The sequence below is a fragment of the Musca autumnalis genome, unplaced genomic scaffold (assembly GCF_047663935.1).
Source record: "Musca autumnalis isolate F117 unplaced genomic scaffold, ASM4766393v1 scaffold_4, whole genome shotgun sequence".
NCBI lineage: Eukaryota > Metazoa > Arthropoda > Insecta > Diptera > Muscidae > Musca > Musca autumnalis.
Genome location: NW_027411977.1, coordinates 150,584,179 through 150,605,735, shown reverse-complemented (window position 1 = coordinate 150,605,735; position 21,557 = coordinate 150,584,179). Strand labels below are relative to the sequence as shown.

Sequence of the window (21,557 nt, the reverse complement as noted above, 5' to 3'; positions counted from 1 at the left end):
CATAATAGGTGCACAAGTGTATGTCTACAAGTTCTTCAATTAGGTGGTTCGAAGTAAGTCTTTTATTTGTTACCACTAACTATTTTGTCTAAAAACTAATTTAATTTTTTAATACGAGTTTCAAATGGAAAAAATAGAATTTCAAATTAAATATTTCGAATTTGATGTAAGAAAATTACATTTTGTGTAATTAACAACATTAATCCTTATGAAGGGTTAATAACATGTAATACGTATGTATTCACATAATAGGTGCACAAGTGTGTGTCTACAAGTTCCTCAGTTAGGTGGTTTGTAGTAAATCTTTTATTTTTCACCACTATTTTGTTTAAAAATTTTTGTTTATTTTTTGATACGAATTTCAAGTGGAAATAATAGAATTTCAAATTAAATATTTCGAATTTGAACTAACAAAATTATATTTTCAAAAATTAACAGCATTTTTCCTTATGAATGGTTAATATTATGAAGTTTGTCACCATAGACAATTTTGAAAGGAAGCGGGCATACGTGTAGTGTTGACTTTCTATGTTTTCTTTCGAGCCTGTTGTACCTTCCTTAGTCCATATCTACATTAGGCAATTTTACTTGCGGCAATTGTCAGTTTGTCGGTGAGAGATAGGGTTGAGAGGCAAAAGATCGTGGCAATGATGCTCAATCATGTACGGCATCGACAACATTTTTTGTGCTGATGCAAGGGTAAAATCTTCGTCTTCTTATGAAGATGGTCCAATGGTGTTATGATCTGTGGTATGCACGGACGACTTAAACATGCTATGGAAATTTAAACCCAATATCTTGGGGTAGTTAATGGTCGGAATCATTGACCAATATGTTCCCGGGGATACCCATTTCAGCCGTCTATGTGCTGAACAGAGTGACGGTGGATTTAGTGGCGGATATTTTCAGATGAAAGTACTGCACTATGCCACCTATGTGGACATTTAACCTATCACATACATATGCAATCGATAGGACCCAACGCTAAGATCGTACAATCATCTGCATACATTACAGTCTCAATGCCGTCTGGTTCTGGTCACAAAACTTCTCCACCAAAACTCATCAAATAGGTCCATGTCCATAGCCCCCATATAACTATTTTCGGTATTTTAAGGATTTTAGCTACAATTTTTTACCGAACTAGCTGTTATTTGAAATTTGAGGTTCTCAGTGGCAACTTCTCCACCTAAGCCCTTCAACATAGGTCCATGTTTTGGTATACCCCCCATATAACGGTACCTCCCTATTTTAGGTATTTTTAGGATGTTAGCAACAATTTTTAACCGAACTATATGTAATATCAGTGGCCCAAAACTTCTCCAGCAAATGTCGTTAATGTAGGTCCATGTTTTGGTATAGCACCAATATAACGGTATCTCCACATTTTCGGTATTTTATAAATTTTAGCTAAAATTTTTAACCGAAACAGCTGTAATTTGTCATTTGAGGTTCTCAATGGTCACGAAACTTCTTCACTAATAGTCTTTAACATAGGTAAATGTTTTGGTATAGCTTCTATATAACGGTACCTCCGGATTTTCGTAAATTTACTTTTGCGGGTCCCTGCAGTTATTAAACTTTTCCACCAAAAATTTTAAAGAAAGGTCGACACTTTGAATATACCCGGCTGAACACATTTTTTAGATTAGATTAGATAATTTAGGCATTTGGGTTATTCATGGTCAAAAAAATTTTCCACCTAAATTTGTGAAAGGAAACTAATTATTCCATTTTTAATATGACTCTTTTATTTTGGAGGGTACAAAAAGTTCGACCATAAAAATTAGTTTTTTCGTTTTATGAAAACTAAAATTCTGTATGTATCTCTTGTGCCAGACTATGAAAAATGTCATGAAAATGTTTTGAGCTTGTGGGTAAGAAGGGAGAAAGGGAGCTCCTTCACCTCCGCCCTCTCCTAAAAGCCAAAATATTTTCAGAAATAGAATTTCAAATTAAATATTTCGAATTTGATGTAAGAAAATTATATTTTGTGTAATTAACAACATTAATCCTTATGAAGGGTTAATAACATGTAATACGTATGTATTCACATAATAGGTGCACAAGTGTATGTCTACAAGTTCCTCAGTTAGGTGGTTTATAGTAAATCTTTTATTTTTCACAACTACTTTGGTTTAAAAATTTTATTTATTTGTTGATACGAATTTCAAGTGGAAATAATAAATAGAATTTCGAATTTGAACTAACAAAATTATATTTTCAAAAATTAACAACATTTTTCCTTATGAATGGTTAATATTATGAAGTTTGTCACCATAGACAATTTTGAAAGGAAGCGGGCATACGTGTAGTGTTGACTTTCTATGTTTTCTTTCGAGCCTGTTGTACCTTCCTTAGTCCATATCTACATTAGGCAATTTTCCTTGCGGCAATTGTCAGTTTGTGGCAATGATGCTCAATCATGTACGGCATCGACAACATTGTTTGTGCTGATGCAAGGGTAAAATCTTCGTCATCTTATGAAGATGGTCCAATGGTGTTATGATCTGTGGCATGCACGGACGACTTAAACATGCTATGGAAATTTTAACCCAATATCTTGGGGTAGTTAATGGTCGGAATCATTGACCAATATGTTCCCGGGGAGACCCATTTCAGCCGTCTATGTGCTGAACAGAGTGACGGTGGATTTAGTGGCGGATATTTTCAGATGAAAGTACTGCACTATGCCATCTATGTGGACATTTAACCTATCACATACATATGCAATCGATAGGACCCAACGCTAAGATCGTACAATCATCTGCATACATTACAGTCTCAATGCCGTCTGGTTCTGGTCACAAAACTCTCCACCAAAACTCGTCAAATAGGTCCATGTCCATAGCCCAGACATAACTATTTTCGGTATTTTAAGGATTTTAGCTACAATTTTTTACCGAACTAGCTGTTATTTGACATTTGAGGTTCTCAGTGGCAACTTCTCCACCTAAGCCCGTCAACATAGGTCCATGTTTTGGTATACCCCCCATATAACGGTACCTCCCTATTTTAGGTATTTTTAGGATGTTAGCTACAATTTTTAACCGAACTATATGTAATATCAGTGGCCACGAAACTTCTCCAGCAAATGTCGTTAATGTATGTCCATGTTTTGGTATAGCACCAATATAACCGTACCTCCAGATTTTCGGTATTTTATGAATTTTAGCTAAATTTTTTAACCGAAAAAGCTGTAATTTGTCATTTGAGGTTCTCAATGGTCACGAAACTTCTTCACTAATAGTCTTTAACATAGGTAAATGTTTTGGTATAGCTTCTTTATAACGGTACCTCCGGATTTTCGTAAATTTACTTTTGCGGGTCCCTGCAGTTATTAAACATTTCCACCAAAAATTTTAAAGATAGGTCGACACTATGATATAGACCCGGCTGAACACATTTCTTAGATTAGATTAGATAATTTAGGCATTTGGGTTATTCATGGTCAAAAAAATTGTCCACCTAAATTTGTGAAAGGAAACTAATTATTCCATTTTTAATATGACTCTTTTATTTTGGAGGGTACAAAAAGTTCGACCATAAAAATTAGTTTTTTCGTTTTATGAAAACTAAAATTCTGTATGTATCTCTTGTGCCAGACTATGAAAAATTTCATGAAAATGTTTTGAGCTTGTGGGTAAGAAGGGAGAAAGGGAGCTCCTTCACCTCCGCCCTCTCCTAAAAGCCAAAATATTTTCATGTGCTATTTTCAATGTCTGGCATAAGAGTATGTGATTATGAAAATGAAATCATAATTTGAACATTAAAAACAAAACATATCAAAATGGTTTTGACACAAGTCGGTCACCAACGGAAAAAATTGTAATCAGCTGTGAGCTCTGCATTACCTTTCTTATTAACCATGGTATAGGTTAATATCACAAATTTGTATACCCAGTATACATTTGTCACTAAATTCGACATTGGGTAGTCGTGTTTTACCAAAGATGTGTTCTGCCAAAGTTACTATATCATGTCTTCTTTAATAAACACACCTTTTTACTCAATTGCAAGTGTTCGACAGAGCTTTCCGCAAAAAATTTCGTTACTTAAATTCTGCCAACTCTTCTATTCAAAGCTAATATTTAATGCAAAACTAAAAAATTAAATACTAAAACGCATCACTAAAATAGTGTAGCATCGACACAAACTACCTAAACTGATCAAGGATTCAACGGTAATGAGTACATTACATTTATTTTTAACCCTTCTTTGAATGTTTTTTTCGAGCTAATTACTGAAAAAATATTTTTTTATATATTTATAATTTTAATTTTTCATATATTTATAGTATTGAAACTAGTACTTACTTACTTAGTTGGCCCATTACAGAACATTTGTTCCATAGACCGAACTAAGAAAAGATCTCCAATTCTCTCAGTTTAGTGATTCCCTTTCTGGAATACCGCGCCTTGTCATCTCTTCTCCACTTGTTGGCGCCATCTACTCTTTGGTCTGCCAATTCTGCGTGCACCGCCGTGTGGCTCGAATTTATACGCCTTTTTAGCGGGTTTATCATCGCTCATTCTTATTATATGGCCTAGCCAACGCAATCGCTGCATCTCGATACGTTTAACTATATTGATGTCGTTGTATAGCAGATACAGTTCGTGGTTCATACGACGTCGGTATTCACCGTCAACGCAGATTGGTTCGTAGATCTTTCGAAAAATTTTTTCTCAAACACGCCAAGCACTGCCTTATCTGCTTGCGCAAGTACCCAGGCTTCGGAACCATACATCAGCACAGGTAGTATCAGTGTTTTGTAAAGCGTTATTTTTGTTTGACGAGTTGTGGCTTTGTTTTTGAATTGCTTACATAAGCCAAAGTAGCATCCGTTGGCCAATACAATTCTTCTTTTTATTTCACAATTGATGTCGTTTGTTGTGTTTACGGCAGTGCCGAGGTCTTTTACTACCTCAAAATTATAGGAACCAACTTCAACAGTTGGTCCGATCTCAATGGACGCATTGCTCGTCGACACCATCAACTTGATATTCCCGCCGTTTACCTCCACACCCACTTTAGCAGATGCTCCTTCAACCTTCATAAAGGTATCGGTTACTTCTTTTACTGATCGTCCCATGATGTCTATATCATCAGCATAAGCAAGTAACGTGTGGCTATTGGTGTAGATTGTGCCACTTCGTTTGCCTCTCGTATAACCTTTTCTAGCAGGATGCGTGTCTCCTTGCCTGAAACCTCTTCTGGTAAAAAAAAACTCTTCGGAGAGGTTCTTTCCTATTTTAACTGAAGATCTTATGTCAGTTAGAGTCATTTTACAAAGCCGAATGTGCTTTGCGGGGATACCAAATTCAGACATGCCTTGGTAGCGAAATAATACATTTGTTAAAATATTTAGTTATGTATTTTTTCTTACTTTTTTCTTCAATTTGTTTTTTTAATCGGACACCCTATTTAATAACTCTATTTCAACTCATCAATATTTTATCCCCAGAATCTTTATTATAAAAAATTAAAATAAATATAAAATAATATTTTTGACGTTTTATTTTCAAACAACGGATTTTCAGCTTCAGGCTCGTTTTACTGCTAGTTACAGTTAATTTTTTTTTGAAATCTCGCGGTACCGTTCTATGGAGCCTATATCAAAACGCGGAAAGTTTTATACCCCGAACTAAATGCCAAATGTCCGCCATTTCGGTTGCATACTGAGGCCAAAACCATCAAAATACCGAAAATCGGGAGGTACTGTTCTATGGGGGCTATATGAAGTCGTGGACCTATACCGACTGATTTCTGGTGGAAAGTTGTATACCCCGAATGAAGACTAAATACCAAATCTGAACCATTTCGGTGGGATATTGAGGTCACAGCGTTCAAAATACAGAAAATCGGGATGTATCGTTCTATGGGGACTACAAGAAAACGTGGACCTGTACCGACAAATTTCTTGTGGAAAGTTGTATACCCCGAATAAAGACTAAATGCCAAATTTCAGCCATTTTGCTGGGTTATATTGGCTAGAACCTTCAAAATACAGAAAATCGGGACGTACCCTTCTATGGCGGCTATTTAAAGACGTGGACCTATACCTGTAAATTTCAGAGGGAAAGTTTTTAACCTCCAAATTTCAGCTATTTCGACTGGGTATTGAGCGCACAACCTTCATAATCCGGAGGGACACTCCTATGGGGGCTATATGAAAACGTGGACCTTTGCCGACAAATTTCTGGCAGAAAGTTTTATACCCCGAATGAAGACTAAATGCCAAATTTCAGCCACTTCTATGGGATATTGAGGTCACAACCTTCAAAATACATAATATCGTGAGGAATCGTTCTATGGGGACTATATCAAAACGTGGCCTATACCGACAAATTTCACGTGGATAGTTTTTAACTTCCCACGTAGACTGAATTCCAAATTTCAATTCGGTTGAATACTGAGGCCACAACCTTCAAAATACCGAAAATCGGGAGGTACCGTTTTATGGACAAATTTCTGGTGGAAAGTTGTTGGGGTATACAACGAAGACTAAATACTAAATTTCAGGCATTTTGGTGCGAAACCTTCAAAATACAGAAAATCGGGAGGTATCGTTCTATGGGGGCTATATAAAAACGTGGACCGATATAGCCCATTTGCAATGCCAAACATTTTTGGAGTAATAGAAACTTCTATACCAAATTACAAAGCTCTATCTTAAAAATTGCGAGCTTGTATCTTGATGGATTGAACCATATAAATTATCAAATTATCAACTTTTCTACGCTAGTACAGGTACCCGCCCGAGGACCTGTATTATAGTCCATAAAAATTTATGCTTTCTTTTCTCTCCAGAGTTGTCATCGTCGGACGCCACGGTATTGAAGCAAGGGAATGGTAATATATACCTAGCGTCTATATACCTACCGTTCGACTCCCCGACATTACCACCTACGTCGGAATTGCAGCAGCTGGTGAGGAAAATCAAGCAAACAGGTAACGAAGTACTAGTAGGTAGCGATGCTAACTCACACCACATTTCGTGGGGTAGTACTAACACTAACAAAAGGGGTCAATCCCTTCTAGATTACTTGAATACTAACGACCTAATAACTCTTAACGTAGGAAATAAACCTACTTTTGTTAACAGAATTAGGGAGGAAGTACTAGATATAACAATATGTTCAGAAAACCTAATAAACGAGGTACACGACTGGAGGGTCTCAGATGATCACTCCTTCTCTGACCACAGGTATATTAGGTTCAAAATATCAAGGCCACCGCCAAACCCGATAACATTCCGTAACAAATCCAAAACAAACTGGACCAAGTTCGGAATTAAATTAAGGTACAGACTAGGGCAAGGAGAAGATGAGGAATGCCTATGTAAAGAGGACATTGACAGTAAAGTCAACAAATTAGCCGAAGCCCTGGTAAAGTCTTTCGAGGATAGTTGTCCCCTACGAGAAAGGAAGTCTGCCTACGAAAAACCCTGGATGACAGGGGAAATTCGTAACAAAGGCAAAGAGGTCCGTAGACTTTACAATAGGGCAAAACGAAAAAAATTAGCTGTATTCTGGGACAACTACAAATCAAAACTAAAAGAATACAACAAACTGACAAGGAACGCCAAACGCAACTCCTGGAAACTTTTCTGCGAACAGGTAGATAGCGTAAACGACGTATCAAAAATTAAAAAGTTTCTATCCAAAACCCATACACAAGCCGAGCTAATGGTTGATGAAATGGGAAGGAAGATGGAAACAAGCGAGGAAACCTTAGGCCTTCAGATGAGAACACACTTTCCTTCAAGCACTGCGGCCCAAACAGTGCTTTTGACGGAAAATGTCCACACATCAGATGAAGTACCAAAAATAGACAGCTCTATGGTTAAGCAAGCCATAATGAGCTTCTCACCAAACAAAGCAGCAGGACCTGACCAGATCTTCCCGGCCTTACTTCAAAGGGAAGTGGACTACATTTCGTCCAAGCTGGTCAATATTTTCAACGCTTGCTTAAAATTTGCGTATACTCCCATAGCCTGGCAGGAGGCACGGGTGGTTTTTATACCCAAACCAGGTAAGGCAAGATACGCAGTACCAAAATCTTATCGCCCGATAAGTTTAACATCTTTTTTACTCAAGACAATGGAACGGACAGTCGATACCATGATCAAGAGCAAAATCCCCAACGACATGTTGAAATATAAACAACATGCATACGTGAAAGGTAGATCAGTGGAAACCGCATTACATGAGGTAGTACACCACATAGAGAGGACCTTCGAAATGAAGATGTACACACTCGCAGTTTGCATGGACATAGAAGGTGCTTTCAACAACGTCAGCACGGAAACGCTGATCCACTCCTTAGACGAATTTCGTGTAGACAGAACGCTGAGGAACTGGATACACGACATGCTAAGGAACAGATGGATAAGCTGCGCGCTACATGACGTAACAAGAAGAGACAAAGTAGGGCAGGGAACGCCACAGGGGGGGATTTTATCGCCGCTTCTGTGGGTCACTACCATAAATAGTCTACTAAGGTCCTTAACCAAGGAAGGATTTGCACCAGTCTGTTATGCAGACGACATTGCAAAAAGTCCAAAGAATGTGTTGCCTAGGCATTAGCGGGGCGATGAGGACTACACCAACTAGGGCTTTAGAGACAATTCTATTTGTCCACCCGATAGAAATACAGGTAAGGTATGAAGCAGCCATCGCGGCTATAAGACTGAAAGCGATGAGCGAGTGGATCGAAAGAGACCACCAATGCATATTACGGTTCACAACGGGTGAATCTATAAATCAAATAGTAACGGACCGGATACCAGAATCAAGTGAAGTAGCTCTGTGTGAAGTTCTAATACCGGACAGAGATATGTGGATCGATGGAACCCTTGCACAGATTCCCGCTGGAAGCTGCGGGTTTACGGACGGGGCTGTGTTAGGGGGGAGAACGGGACTGGGTCTTTATATCGTAGACACGGAAACGAGGATCTCCCTTCGTCTGCCGGATCATAACACGATCCTCCAGGCCGAAATCCGAGCCATCACAGAATGTCTGAACTGGTTTAAAACAAATACAAGGCCACTCACAGTTAACATCCTTACGGATAGTAAAGCAGCAATTAGAGCTATAACAAGTAAGGCAACAATATCGAAAACTGTCTTAGAGTGTAAAAATGCAATTAATGACTATTCCCATTATGGCTCGGTAAACATTATATGGGTACCAGGACACATAGGGATTACGGGAAACGAAGTAGCAAACTCCTTAGCAAAACAAGCCAGGGAGCTACCTACAGTAAGTCTAGACAATGCCAAACCTTTAAAGGCGGCGCGTATAGAACTAAAAGCTTGGGCAAAGAATGCTCATGTATCCCTATGGAATAACCAGGAAAAGGGAAAAACTACAAAAATCCTATGGGGAAACCCAGACCAGGACAAAACAAGTGACCTCCTAGTGATGAGTAAAAAGGATATCAGTAGACTGATCGGTGTCCTCACAGGGCATCTATAGAGATGGACAGTGGGTAAATACCCAAAGGGTAAATACCCGGTAAATTGGGTAAATACCGGGTAAATACCCATTTGTGGGTATTTATTTGGGTATTTACTATATTGAATCGCTAATACAACATCTTAGACCCTATTTCTGGGTTTAGGCTATGAAATCGATTCAAAATGGATAGTTTTACAATACTTTAAACAAGTTACAATACTTTAAACAATACCCGAGTATTTACCCAAGTGTTGGGTAAAAACTCATTAACTGCCGAACCACTTGACGTAGGCTGACAAAATTTGGCTCAAATCTTACTTATGTCAAGAGAATATCTAGCATTGAAAATGGGGTCTCTGGGTCCATGTTTTGATATAGCCCCCATATATCCGTACCTCCCGATTTAAGTTATTTTTCATCTATTAGCCACATTTTACAACCAAATTGGCTATAATTTGGCACAGTGAGTCCTCAATGAGTATAAAATATCCTTGCAAACATTTGTCAACATAGGTCCACGTTTTCTAATAGCCCCCATATAAGGGTACCCCGATTTCGAGCATTTACCCAAATTTTGGGTAAAAACTCTTTAACTGCCGAAATACTTGACGTAGGCTAACAAAACTTGACATAAATCTTTCTTATGTCAAAAGAACTTCTGGTACTGAACATGGGGTCTCTGGGTCCATGTTTTGATATAGCCCCCATATAGCCGTACCTCCCGATTTAAGGTATTTTTCATCTATTAGCCACATTTTACAACCAAATTGGCTATAATTTGGCACAGTGAGTCCTCAATGAGTATAAAATATCCTTGCAAACATTTGTCAACGTAGGTCCACGCTTTCTTATAGCCCCCATATATGGGTACCCCGATTTCGAGTATTTACCCAAATATTGGGTAAAAACTCTTAATCTGCCCAACCATTGGCGTAGGCTCACAAAATTTGGCTAAAAACTTTCTTATATCAATAGTATTAAAGGTATTGAAAATGGAGTCCCTGGGTCCATGTTTTGGACCCAGTGGACCCAGGGACTCCATTTTCAATACCCTTATATGGCGGCTGCAAGAAAGCGTGGACCTACGTTGAGAAATATGTACAGGATATATTATACCCCTTGAGGACTCACTGTGCCAAATTACAGCCAATTTGGTCGTAAAATGTGGCTAATAGATGAAAAAAACCTTAAATCGGGAGGTACGGCTATATGGGGGCTATATCAAAACATGGACCCAGGGACTCCATTTTCAATACCTTTATTACTATTGATATAAGAAAGTTTTGAACGTCAAGGGGTTCGACAGTTAATGAGTTTTTACCCAAAATTTGGGTAAGTACTCGAAATAGGGGTACCCTTATATGGGGGCTACAGATAAACGTGGACCTACGTTGACAAATATGTGCAAGGATATTTTCTACTCCTTGAGGACTCACTGTGCCAAATTACAGCCAATTTGGTTGTAAAGTATGGCTAATAGATGAAAAATACCTTAAATCGGGAGGTACGCCTATATTGGGGCTATATCAAAACATGGACCCAGAGACCCCATCTTCAGTACCAGAAGTTCTGTTGACATAAGAAAGATGTAAGCCAAATTTTGTCAGCCTACGTCAAGTGGTTCGGCAGTTAATGAGTTTTTACCCAACACTTGGGTAAATACTCGGGTATTTACCCAAGTATTTACCCACTAGTTTAAAGTATTGTAAAACTATCCATTTTGAAACGAATTTACAACCTTAACCCAGGAATAGGGTGTAAAATGTTGTATTTGCCATTCAATATAGTAAATACCCAAATAAATACCCGGTAAATACCATCTCTAGGCATCTAGGACTACAAGCGCATCTGCACAGGATAGGATGTGCAGAGAATAGTGAATGCAGGGCATGTGGCGAGGACAACGAAACGTTGGAACACTATCTCTGCCACTGTCAGGCTTTCACAAACTTGAGAACTCAACTAATGGGAAACGACATAATTACAGGACTCGACTATATCAAGGACATCGGGTTCAAAAACTTGAGGGACTACGTCAACGGGACGGAACTCCTAAACTAACAACTTCCAGGACACATAAAATTAGAGCGCACAACAGGCCTCTTCTGGCTTCAGTGTAGCCCTTTCTTTTTTAAGGACATGTGGTGATCTTGAATCACCCCTCTTTTCAACCTAACCTAACCTAACATCTTGATTTCAATAGACAGACGGCATGGTTATATAGACTTATTATTATTATTATTATTATTATTATTATTATTATTATTATTATTTTATAAGTTTTATGCTGATCAAGAATGTTATGCTGATCAAGAATATATATGGTAAATTTCAAATTTCCTTTACAATTACATAGCAAAAAAAATTAAAAACTTTTATGGCAAGCACATCCGCCATTTTTGGTACATGGGTGCCACCGTGGTGCAATGGTATGCACGCCCGCCTTGCACGCAGAAGGTCGGTGGTTCGATTCCCCGGCCAGGCAACATCAAACATTTTTCAACGGTGGCAAATTACAACTCAGTAATGTTGGCGACATTTCCTGAGTATTTCAGCCTTGAAAAACTTCTCCACAAGTGGTGTCTTAAGACACGCCGTTCGGACTCGGCGATAAAAAGTAGGTCCCATATCATTGAGCTAAATATGAATCGGGGTGCACTCATTGATATGAGAGAAGTCTCCCTTGTCCCGTATGGGATGTTGTGAAACAATGTTTTTAAATGGTTACGAAAAAAATCGTGGTTTCAAATCTGTTCGCGTTCACAAAATTGGATGCTGCACTCAAAAGTTATATGCGGGTTTACTCTCTTGTAAAGAAAAAATATTTAAAAATTCCTATTGTGTTGTAATAAGAATGTGTATATATGAATCGTTAGCAGCATTTGATATCTATCCGTGGATGCTAAAATAGTTGCCAAATTTATTTTTATTTTCGCGGAAAATCAAAAAATATTGAAGAAATCTTGGAATAAATTTTATTTATTCTAAATCAGAGTCCAAAAAATCTCTAAAAAAATAATTTAAAAATACGTACAGAATCTAGACAACGCGTAGAAAAATGTGAGACCAAAATTATAAAGATCGCGTTTATAACTTGCATATTACAGCAACAACAAAGAACGGAAACTTATTGTTGGAAATTATTTCAAAAATATAGTTTTGGTTAAATACGAAAAATTTGAATAATAAATGTTGGGAGTTATTCTACTATTTCGCTTAATTTCCATACAAAACCTGAAGTATTTTGCTAAAACTTGTTCGAGGAAAATAGTTTGTCATCGTGAAAGTATATTTGCTTAGAATGATAAGCAATAGAGTTAAGAAGTACAGAGCAATATTGAAATCACAACCAAAGAAAAAACACAAAAGTTAAAAAGCGTGTAATTCGCGAATCCGTTTAAATCAGTTGAGGTGCATGTGCTTTTCGGATACAGGGGGTCCATGTATGTCAATATGCATGGATTTTCCCATGTTTCATTCAGCGGCCAAAGTGTGCCATCAGTTGCATCTTACTATTCAAAAAACTTTCAAGTGGGCAAAAATTACGCGATGTGCATATGATTATAAGGTGCATCAGATTTCAATGGCCGCCTATTAAAAATACGTCAATATAAATTATTTTAGACAGATTCGTCAAGAACTGCGGATGTGCCACCGCATTTTATTTTGGGATAAATAGGGATACTACTCCCGAATCTTTGTAATTAGTTACACACCTTTTTGGCAAATATTATAATCGCGTATAAAGGATTACATTTATGCAAAATAATCAAAGAAAATCGCGGTTCAATTCGCGGAATTGTCAAAATATATTTTTGCAGATTTTCCTACTTTCAAGGTATCTATATCCGGCGTTTTAGTGGATGGATTCGTACGCGGAAGGGCTTATTAGATCCGGCACGTAAAAAAACTAAAATCACGCGGGGTTCAGGGGTACCTGTACGACAGTTGTAAATTTTAAAGCCAAAAAATAGGTTTTTTCAGAAAATTTACGCACCAAATTTTCGCTTTTGGACTCCTATTACTAGGAAGCTGTACGGAGCACACTCATGAAATATACATCGAACGACGTGGAATCGCGAGTTCTACAATCCTATAAACTAGTTTCGATTATTTTTTAGTTGCACCATCTAATTATAAGAAAAATTCGAAAAACACTGAAATCAAAACTTCAAGATGTCAGCATCGATTTTAGGGGGATGCAGTGTATATATCGAAAAGTCATACACTAGAACCCTGTTGCCCAAGGGGTATTCTTTAGTTCTCTCTTTGAGCACAGGTTTGAGTTTTGCGTGGTTTGGCCAGAAATCAAGAAAGAACACAAAAAAACTTGTTTACTTCAACACATTTTTCCCATTTTTTTATATTAACACCAACGCAGCTTCCACGAAAATTATTTGTTATGGTCCATATTATGAGATCGTGGCTAAAACACTTCAATTAATATAAATATATTCATATTTTATAAAATATATTAACAGTTCGTAACTTATTAAATGGTGAACCTCAACTTCAACGATTGTAAAACTTTTTTGAATATTACCATATACTTTATATGGTCTCCAACGAATATTTCGATGTTTTACAAACGGAATGGCAAATTTAATTATACCCTACATATTATGCTGGCATATACAGCATTCCGGCAAAGAATTATAGGTATATGTCGACGTTTGGATATAGGAGGTACCTCGAAGTTTTCGGTAGTTTGAAGGTGTTAGCCATATTATCTAACCGAAAAGAATAAAATTTAGTATTCTTTGGCGGTATGAAACATTTTTACAGAGTATTGTCCTTATACCTTGTTTTCATATAGCCCTCATAGAAAAGTACCACTCGCTTTTATGTATTTTGTAGGTTTTAAATGCCTTATTCAACAGAAATAGCCGTTATTTGACATTTAGTCTTAGCTAAGGCCACAAAACATAAAAGTAAATAAAAACGGCCCTTGTCACCATAGCTTCTGCTTTCCCAACTGTAATATCGTATATTATAGCGTAGGAGAATGCTAAGAAGTTAAAACAAAAATAATGAATTGACTCAAAGGTGCTAAATTTAATATATGGGTTCAATACGTACCAAAGGAAGAGTTCAGAACAGATGTGTATAAAAAATATGAAAATATTTAAATGATGATTATTGTAGGTACATACATTTGTATCAATTGGCGCAGATTTAAACTATTTGGTACGTTTACCAAAATACCACCTTCTGCCTCAACCAAATTTAATTATTCCCAAAATTTATGTATGTGTAATGTTTGTCTATTAGACATACATATTATATAAATATTTGAATTAATTAACAATATTTTTTTGCTGATGCTAAGCATGTACATGGTAACATGAAAACAATTGAAAAACTTTGGTGTGCTAATGGATAGCCCGGATGAACTTCCATAGCATAAATGAAAAAGATTTGTAATTGATATTAACAGCTTTGGAAGTAGATTTCCCCAGTTTGCTATGCGAATTATTACTATTTCCCTTTCGCTCTTGTGTTTTTTTCTTCTCAGTTAAACCTCCCTCTAATTTCAAACATGTTGCTTATGATGATTGTTTGCAGAATTAAAAGCTAAATTTCCGAATTCATTCAACGTCCATTATTTTTTTTAAACGAAAAAAGTTTTTGTGAAATAAAGAGGACGTCCATTAGCGCATATTTGGAGCACCGAATTGTTATACAGTATTTTCGAATATTTCATTTCATACACAGTGAAAATATTGTGAAAAAAAATAAAAAATGTAAAATGACAAGCCAATCGTACGAAGTTGTGACAGAATTCGATGGATAATATACATATATTCACGGATGCTACTGAGGACATCATCCTAATTATTATTTTATTATAGATGTAGAGCCGTTGATTGTATCAGCGAGTATGGACTTTACGAACAAAATTATTGTTTTTATTAATTTCTTGTTGGAGTTGAGGTGAATGATCGAAGGTTTTCTGCAAGTGAAATGAAGAGCCGAAGAGATTCCTACAATTTATGATTCCGGTTTCGCTGTTAGCTACGCACCTCATCAGCATTATCGGCTGTGGAAGTGGCTTCTCTGACAATGTTGCAAATATTGTAATTAAGAGATCAGGCTTGTCATCGGACTTGGTTTTCCCAAATGTAGTGTGTTTTTTGCAGCGACGGAGATTTTTCTATTTCAATCTGCATGGCTTCCATTACAAACAAATCCCAGTCTGACTCAAAGTGGTTTTTATTTGAAATTTTGCATATTGTTTCAAAGATGTGGGACCTTTTATCGCCGAGTTCGAAGGGCGTGTCTTACGACACCACTTGTAGAGAAGTTTTCCATAGCCAACAATACGCTGAGGGGATTTGCCACCGCCGAAAAATTGATGTTTTGGGATTGGATTGAACAGCAAGGCTGAGTGCAAGGCGGACGTGCTTACCTCTGTACGGTGGCTCCGAAGCTGTGACCGCATTAACATGAAACAAGTAAAAACAGAGTTAAGTTTGACCGGGACGAACTTTTTTAACTTCCAATTGTAGTGAAGTAAAGTGACTGTCACTAATGGACCCATTGGGATCAACCTTGTCAATGACCGCAACCTTCAGATCATCCAGGACCAACCGTCGCACAGCTTTGTCATTATGTTTAAGGTTTGACGCGCAATGTACTTGCGAAGAACTGGGCATCCCACTAATTTTGCTTGCCTTCGGAGACGTAAAATGTTATTGCGAAGATGCCTGGTCTCTTCAGTAGTGATGCTCTCAAGAACCTTCATCGTCACAGTATTGACTTCTTGCAATCATTGCCTTTTTTACAATTTACTTGGAAGACTGTCACTTAGCCACCTTGCCTTTATCTGGGTAAACGACGGCCTTAACACATCCTCAGTCGTCCCAGGTTGCGGATTTGACAAAGCCGTACTGCCACCAGAAAAATCGCCACCTCCATAGGGATCTCCACAGGGGTCACTCCTGATTTTCAATTGGGAATTTCGTTGATAGGAAGTTACCTCTTGTTTAGGCGAGGATAGTCTCTTTCAAGCTTCCTCAAAAACTTGGAAAGAGCTGGCAAATTATCTATAGTACGACTATAGTTTTGAATGTTGTCTCTCTCAAGTATGTTAATTGGTTTATCTGTAGCGAATTATTTCAAATATTGTTGCTTTGAAAAACCTAACGGAGACGATAAAATTGACGGTCGTATTACGAGTATATATTAATTGTATTTTAATCTAACATATCTTTCAATTTTTGTTGTAATTAAATTTGTCGAGCTTAACAAATTTAATTATTCTAATAGAAAAAGGAATGTTTCATAAAACATAATATTAATTAACCTTAATGCATTTTCCATTACATCCATATTTCCATCCAGTCGATTAGTCTAATATAAAAAAATTAAATTAAGAAACAATGTTATTGACTTATTTTGTCCGTGTATCATTTGAATTTATTGAACATAGAAATTGAAGGTTGCCAGGACTAAACAATGTTTCAATCAACATCAATATTTCTATTCTGTTTTGTTTTTACGAAACCATTATAACGTACAGCTAACAACATTGACTTCAATAAAGAGGAAAAATTAAATTAATTTACTCTTACAGTTATTCAGAAAATATGATTACATTTTCTAGAGGTTTAGTAATAATTACAACTACAATTGTTGAATATTTTTTTTAACATTTATCAAAATTGTTCTACATTGAATTTATGGTAATTTTGTTTTTTTTTTTTGTTCATATTGGAGAATTTTCAATTTCATCATTAACGCTGCTGTGTATCGGGAGAATGTTGGGCGATTGATGGGCGAAAGGCGCTTTCAAATATTATTCACTTCATTTTCCAGCATCGTTCATACTCTTGGGCAGACTTAACAGGGAATTGATTAATTCAGAGTTCCTCTTTGGCATGGGGCCAGACCAATTGTTGTCTGGATAATAACGACAGGGATTACTCATGGCTTGAACACCTCGCGTAGAAGAAAGCCAATTATTGAGCAGTTCTCGATTTAGCTGTGAATAAAAAAAACAATGCCACAATCATCATTACCATAAAAATTAAATTTAATGCAAAGAAAAGTAATCACCTGTTTTTCGAAATAACGCTCATCTTGTGCAGGCAAGGCTTCTGTTACCTCCCACAAAAACAATTGAAGACATACCAGAAGACAAATAAATCCGTTAATATTTGCCATTGTATAGGAATTAGTTTAGTTTTAAAAGAAGGGATATTGACTGTTCAAAACTAATCGTATGACTGATATGCTGTTGAAGCAAACCACGTCAATTTATATCATTCCATTTGATGCATCCATCGACAGCGGGATATTGTCTTTTTCTACAGAAATGTGTCACATGCAGACCCCATTTGTTATTTGCAGGCAATAAATATAAATTCAATATTTGGTAAGAACATTATGTTATTGACTTGACCTAAAGGATGTTATGAATGTCATAAAATAGTACATATAGTGTAAATATGTAAATATTGGTATACACATGACAAAACAGGATATAATAACGGGGTAATATACAAAAGTTGTTTCGATTTTTTCATTTACAGACGCAACTTCTATTAGTTTGGGCCATAGTACAAAGATATTTTCATCAGTATGTATCTCTTCTGGCACTATAGATTTTTGTTTTATTTTCACACTGTTTATTTACGTACTTACATAGCAATAATTTTAAAAAAGGAAAACATTTGTATAAAAAAAGAGAGAATGAATTAACTTCATTCTCTCTCTTTATTATAGTAAAGTATTTAGTTAAACAAACTTCTTTTTTTTGAAAAATACAGTTGAACGAATTTTTCCCTAAAACCAACAATTAGAAAAATATCAGTAGTTTTACAGTGGTGATGCTCAAATATTTTGTACATTAGTCTCTCTGAGAGAGAGTCTTCCCTTTGCTAAACCACTGCAGAATAAAGAGAACGTATATTGTTGTTGCAGTCACGTTGACGTATATGGCTGATTTTGGCTGGTTTACAGACTGCTGTATACCCTCAGTCTACGAGGGAACTTTGGAAACTTCTTAGCCTAGCACAAAAAGCGCGGTATAAACAGAAAAAAGTTAAGTATTTTGGAAACTTCCATCTCTGTTATGAACACATGTTAAATTTTGTTTCGATCTGGCAACTCCTTCATATAGAAACAGGTGTTCAAAAAAGACGCATTCGCAATTTTTTTACAATGGAAAAATTAGAAATGCTTGCTGTCATTAAATATTTACATAAAAAAGGTTTATCGAAACAAGAAATTCATAATGATATGGTGAATATGTTAGGTGAAAGTGCTCCTTCATATGCAACAGTAAAAAATTGGCCAAAGTGTATGATATGGTATTAAATGATCGACGAATAAAAGTTCGTGAAATTGCTAATATCAAGGGCATCTCAAATGATCGATCGAGTCCATTTAATTTTGCATGAAGAACTACAGATAAAAAAGCTTTCTGCGAGATGGATGCCGCATTTGTTAACAGTCGATCAAAAACGCATAAGAATGAACATTTCTCAAGCTTGTTTGGATAGTTTTAAGCGAAATAAAATGGATTTTAAGCGTCGTTTCATAACTGTTGATGAGATATGGATCCACTACTATACTCCAGAGACAAAAGAACAATCCAAACAATGGACTGAAGCTGGAGGAAGTGCCCCAAAGAAGGCAAAAACAATTCAATCGGCTGGTAAGGTTATGGCAACGGTTTTTTTTGGGACTTCAAAGGTATTTTATTGATTGACTATCTGCAAAAGGGTAAAACAATAAATTCAGAGTACTATTGCAACCTTTTGGATCAATTAAATGTACAAATTCGAGAAAAACGTCCTGGCTTACAACACAAAAAATAATTTTTCATCAATACAACGCACCAGCGCACAAGAGTGTTTTAACAATGGCTAAAATAAACGAATTAAAGTACGAGTTGCTTGACCACCCACCTTATTCTCCTGATTTAGCTCCCAGTAATTTTTACTTGTTCCCAAATCTAAAAAAATGCCTTGCTGGCAAGCGTTTTACCTCAAATGAAGATGCAATTACAGTTGTAAACCACTATTTTGAAGACCTTGAGGAAAACTATTTAAATCAAGGGATAGAATTGCTAGAAAAGCGTTGAACTAATATACTGAAGTTTTCGGAGATTATATTGAAAAATAAAAATATTTTTGAAAAACTAACTATTCTCTTTCATTGATAGGCTAAGAAGTTTCCGAACCGCCCTCGTATGATGAAATACATATATAAAAATGGAATTACTTGTGAACATTTATCACGGCACGGCTGACTCTTTTTGACAAATAATATGTATTTTTGTGTATTTTTATTAACCTGTTTGTAACTAATTTTTGTTCGGTCGTCTATATTCGTAATAATTTATGCCTCCATAGCTCAGTTCGTTCCCACAAGACATACATACTTAATTTTTCGTATACCCGTCCTCATTTCCTCATTCCTTATTTAAAAATCAATCATGTGAAAAGAATAAACATTTTTACAAAAATAAGGGGGTAAATAGAAGCAAATGTTTTTTTTTCTTCTTTATATTTCGGTGAACTACTTGTGCAAAATGTCAGTAAAAGCATAGACATTTCCGCCATTTTCATTTCCAAATTAATGGTGATGACAAATTAACGATAATATCGATAGCAATCCATATTTTGCAATAAAATATCGAAAAAATCTAATGTCGGGAATATCTATAGTTTGCCAGCTCAAGTGAGAGTCCTCCAAAAACGGCCGTTGTGCCAGAAAAAAATTAAGCCCTGCGCCAACGAAAAATGCAAGAACGTCATACCATACCGTGAGATAGAGGCATTTTGGGCATTTATTATAACATTTGATATTGCATGAACACCTGACGGCAAAAATTGGAGTTTTTCTCGTTGGATCCCGTATTAAGCGGTTCCATAAATTTCGAAAGAATACAATCGCGGTGCTTCAAAAGACGTTTATAAGGTGGATCCAGGTGACAAAGAATAATGAAATTTTTGAAATGACTTATCTTTATTCAAATCAAATGACGATTATTTTGGTAGTACAGTTCGACTTTCTACGTCCTTTTCCTCCTTTATTTCAAGAACCGCAATAAAAGTACCACAAGATGACATTATTCAGCTTTGAAATCCCCTGCAAAAATGTCGCACAGAAGATTTTAGGTACGGTTTCTAAAGATGCGAAATCGATATAGTCTTGTTTTAGCTGTCCTTTTTCATTTTTATCCGAACCTTGCTCAGACAACCCTACATCTATTTATTTCAATACATACCATTTAAGTTATTGAATCAGAAGAATTCTCGGAGTCATCAGAAATATTGACCCTAATTGCAACTCGTTTTGACGAACACGTTAATATATTTTTTTTTGTGATCGATGCTTGGGTTGGAAAATTCCTTTTGGGGATAAGAGATCTGATAAGCAGCATCTTCGAACTTTATCTAAGTTTCGCAGAAATATTACGATATGCAATGCATTTTTTCAGGAAGTATAGACTTCAAACAACTTGTACCGCCGTAATAGGGACCCCGAGAACAACCTTTTGCAAACAAAATCAAAACTATTCACCAGCAGGCCTTGAACTGTCCGAAGTTACCTCTTGGAGGCTGAATTTGCCGACCGTGGGACCAAAGATATTTTCCCTCCCACTTTTAGGACTAAAATCTCCTACAAAATCTTAAACCCATGGCCATCGCTCATTTACTCAAAGAGTGATACATAATTAACACCACCGTTTTGCGATAAAACAAAAAAAAATCACTTTTTATCACTCTTTCAGGTGATATTTTATTTTATTCACGAGTTATTATTATTCACTTTGAATCTATCTTTAGACTGACTTTACAATAATTTTACTTGCTATTTATATATTTTTTCTTAACTTAGAACAATATTAAAATGTTTACGTCAACCACAATTTCATCGAATTAATTTTACAAGTTGTCAAATTAATTAGAATTTTGTCTGCTGAAAAGAAATGCTAATAATGCAATCTTTAGGCAGCGCGTTTATTTGAACGGAAGTACAACCTGAATTACTATTGCAAAATCGAATGTTATTTCTTCTTTTGTTTATGGATGATGAAAGTTAAGGTGGCACTTGTACTTGTTAAAGAGGGTATGTTTGTA

General features: G+C 36.3%; 1 protein-coding gene across 4 annotated transcripts in view; it reads left to right on the top strand.

Annotated features, from left to right (window-relative positions):
* FMRFaR (FMRFamide Receptor) overlaps positions 1 to 21,557 on the top strand; it is a 191,088-nt gene that overhangs the window by 113,149 nt on the left and 56,382 nt on the right. The gene's annotated exons all lie outside the window — the stretch shown is intronic.